This window comes from Perna viridis, chromosome 1, assembly GCF_037379345.1.
Source record: "Perna viridis isolate PV_CMFRI_1.1 ecotype Kerala chromosome 1, ASM3737934v1, whole genome shotgun sequence".
NCBI lineage: Eukaryota > Metazoa > Mollusca > Bivalvia > Mytilida > Mytilidae > Perna > Perna viridis.
This window is the reverse complement of record NC_142445.1, coordinates 17,119,995-17,124,379: the sequence shown is the minus strand read 5'-3', so window position 1 is coordinate 17,124,379 and position 4,385 is coordinate 17,119,995.

The window sequence follows — 4,385 nt, the reverse complement described above, 5'->3', positions numbered from 1 at the left end:
AATACTTACCCTTTTTTTTTCGGGTTTTTTTTCGGTAATGTCAAAATTTATTTCGGCGACGTCACATATTTTTACATGTTATACGGTTGTAAATGAAACGCTAGGCTTGCTACGACACTTGTTTCATGTATAGTACGTGTAGCTAAAATAGTGAACGGAGGGCCCTGGACACAGTTTTTTCTTCAGTTTCAAATTACTTCAACGATGTTGGAAAAGGGAATTAAAATATCGAAAAGGCAAAGAAACAAAGTTTTTCAAGAAGGCGATTTACAAATAAATGTAGCATTGTTTAACCATTTTATTTCAGATTGCTTTATTTTATGAATGCATTTTCTGTGTATTCATTTATTTTATAACACGTACTTGTATGGAAAAAAAGATGTCTTCAAAATTAAAAAAAAATGGATACATGATCGCTGCATTATTGTATGGCCTAAATGATATAAAAAGCTCAATGAACATATGTGATATTTGGTAGGCGTGATATTTAATGAAGTCATTGTATTCTTACTGAAGGAGACACCAGCTGACAGTGATAGGAAAGCTGTGAAATCTTTTGAAGTATTACACAATAGGTGCCCTAGAATGAGATACTGATTTTATGGATTATATTACAGTGAATTTATTCCCCGTCATGAGGGGAAATGGGACATAGAAATACCGGTGAATTACGAATTTCGTATAATTCTGTCCTAATCCAATCAGTTTATTGTAGCACATACCAATTTTATTTATGTTCTACACTCCACTACACGTATAGCTACTTGTACTCATAACAATCTTGTTGGAAATACATCATAATAACAGCTTTTCATGGCATTTTTTCACGATGGGTCTCGGGTTTGTTTTATTTTTTTGTCACGGGGCTCATATAAATGTCAGACATGAAAAAAATGCATTCTACTTTTGTAATGTGCACATGCCAAACCACTGTAACCCCGTCAACTTCGCCTCTTTTTGCAAACCCTTGTCTAAGGCAACTGATATTTCACGGGGTATAGTAATTTTGATCGTGCAGTTTTCTAAGGAATGGTGTCAGTCTACGGTATGGTGTTATTTGTAGCACTTACGTTATAGCTCATCAACTGTATTATGAGAAGTACATGTACATGTAAAAAAGGGCATCTGGAGTTCGCTAAATTGAATTTTGACTTGAAAAACTAAAAAAAGACAAACTAGTAGTTTGTAGTTCAACTATGCAAGATTTCAGTGAGTTTTGTGTTCATTCATTTAGGTGTTCCATGTAAATTGACAACGAACCTGAATATCACACAAACTGGCGCACTGCTACGGTGCCAATTGAATTTTACTGTGCTACTTTAAAGACAAATTGATCATTTGTAATCAGAATGGTGAATTTAAATAAATGAGTTTAATTTCGACAATTTACAACATCAAGCTTGTGTTTAAATACGTTTGAAAACGATCCCTATTCTTTCCTTTTATCTTAACCCTATTTTTGCAATTTGACGATTAATTAAAACAATTGATGTAAATTGATTCAGTACAAGAGTGCTTTGACTTATTTGATAGTTTGTTGTAGGGATGCCAATTTGATATCTTGTGCTTTTTCCCTTGACCACCCCCACTTCTTCCGATTACCACATTATTTTGGTTTGATTTCTTTTACCAGTGTTGGACCAAAAGTCGGATAAAAAATTCACGCGGTATTTTGTCAAGAGTGATCAGCAAATATTATCATGTAACCCCTCTGGAACCCACTTTTCAATATCTGTGAATCCGCCCTTGTCTCATGTATCGTGTGGTTTTCTGTCTCCTATTCTCGGAGCTCCCAAACTCAATGAAAGGCCTTTGGCCGTTCATGTAATGTTTGGGAGTGGAGAGATCCGTTCATATATGCTTGAACGACCGAAAATAGCTGTCTAATCCTACAACATTTTGTAGACCGTACTTATTCAGGGATATTTCCTTTTGTATGGCTCTTTGGCAAGATATATCAGCGCAGCTTTCAATCCTTTTACATATTTCTTTTCTCTTTGTGTTTTTTTTTTGTTTTGGTTTTTTGTTTTTACGCGCATTTTTTGTAAGTTGACAAAAATATAACGCACTCTTCCCATACAAATTATTTTAAATTATCGTTCGTCTAACTTGTTTCATGTATATTTTATTCGTCGACATATGACTGGTCATTTATTTTTAATTGGAGAAAGTTTCCAAATTTCTCTTTTTTTTTCAAAAAGAGTGCTGCCAAGACCATATCTTCGCTCAGATTTGCAATTATGCAAGAATAGAGGAGAATTATATACAGTTTTTTACACCTTTCAGCGTATCTGACAGATGTCTACTACTCTTCTATCATGGCCGGTCTCCATTCCAAATTGTCGTTATTACTTTCGTGTGCATTCATTTTTTCTTTCTTGTGAACATCTTCTGGTCTCTCTTTTCCGCGAAGGTTATGTTATTTAGTATAATACAATTTACGAACGAAATATTCACGGGAATTTCAATTGCCGTCAAACATTTTTTTAGTCTGGTCTAAATAGGGAAATAACTCGCATAGTAACGGCAACGACAACGTTTTTTTCCGCAATCCGCTAGAGGCGTTCATTTACGTAACTACTACGTTAAGACGAAAATTAAAATCAAAGAAAGATAACTATATTTGATCAACCGGAAGTTGAAAATTCAATGGAAAAAATGTACAAAAGACACCCGACCTGATCAATCCAATTTCCCCGGCTTGTTCGCGGTTATAAACTTCCGCGATTTTCAAAGCCTCGCGAAAAGTTTATATCACGCGAAAATTTCTTGGTTTACAGTACATTACATAGGAACAAAAAGATCAGTGAGATAAATTTACCCTGTGCCACTCATATCATTGGATCAGCCTGATTTTGTACATGGACAGCTTCTTAATGATTTACAAGACCAAATGAATTTGATTTTAGATACAAGTAAAAACAGATAGATGAATTTAAATGTGGTGCAATAAGTGTAATACAGAAATATCTAATTTTCTAATCAGCGAGAGATAAACTGGACACGGAAGGGGCGGATCCAGACACTTTTAAAATGAGGGGTCCCAATCGGGTTTCTTCAGAGAAAGGGGTGCTGGGATATTATTTACCATTCTTTGTCATGTCAATTTTACCCCTGAATTCGCAACTGGATGGAAAAGGTTATAACTTACGGCACAATTCTGAATATACTCTAACCCATCGGAAGTTCTAAATTACGACTGAAAATATTAGTTTAAAACAGAGTTCTACATCTACAAAAGCTAAATTCATCAAAGTTTTTTTTACATCCAATTAATTCCTTACTCCATATCCTGTTATCTATTAACCGAGTGTATTAATATAGGCACAAAGTTTATCAAAGCGTCTTTTAAGTGCAAACTATAGTTAAGTGTATTATTTTATTAATTTTTTTTTCTTATCTGGTTTTGTCATGTCTCGAATTGTTTCGTTTTCTTTTTCATTTCGTTTCGCAGCTTACAGGTACCCATTTCACGCAACTCGACAGATTAATACGTGTTCGATGTTGCCTTACGTTTATTTCATTTATATATTTAATCTAATGATTTCAGCTTAAGTTAGGCAATTTAAAATTATGTCTATCTGAATTTTCGCAGTAGTCGATGTATTTTTTAACGATTGAATACTTAATCTCTACATTTCAATTTAGATTTATGGCCTTATCTGAAACAAAATGGTATGTTAACTATGTTATATTAACATCACAATAAATAATTAAATTCCTTACGTAACATCAGTTTCTTTATTGTGACTTAATTTATGTCAGAATCTTCTTCAGTAGAAGGATGAATTAAACAATATAAGTCAGATGTACTTTTTGTGAACTTCAATTGAATATATCAATTTATTTAATGTAAGATAATACAGTTAAAACTTTCTTATCAACAAGAGATAACTCAACATACACCAAAAATGATTCTTATACACTTCCATACATTCAGCGACCAACCTCTAATTTGAATAATGCAAGAATTTCTAATGGTCTGTATTCGGCTGTTAACGGGAAAGCAAATTGTTCAATATTCTTAATGAATTTTGATAAGAGTAAGACGAAGAAGTAGTACTGGACAGACACTAAAATAAACCACCAAAATTACCCAAAAATTGTGTCCAAAATAAAGTTCGCTTTTCATATAAACCTTGCATGACCGTTTGAACTGCTAATAAAAGGTACAGATTTATAATGCCCAATAGGTTAGTGGCTCGTTCAGTCGACTATCTGTCATGGTTTACTAAACCTTATGCAATGACAAGAAAAGTAAGCACGGTTGAGAATTTCAAACATGTAAAAGGTTGTTCTCTTCAAAAATTCATTTAAAAAATAAACATCTCCCATGTATATTCATATAAAGCTAAAGCCTCACTATTAATCAACTAAAATCTAAA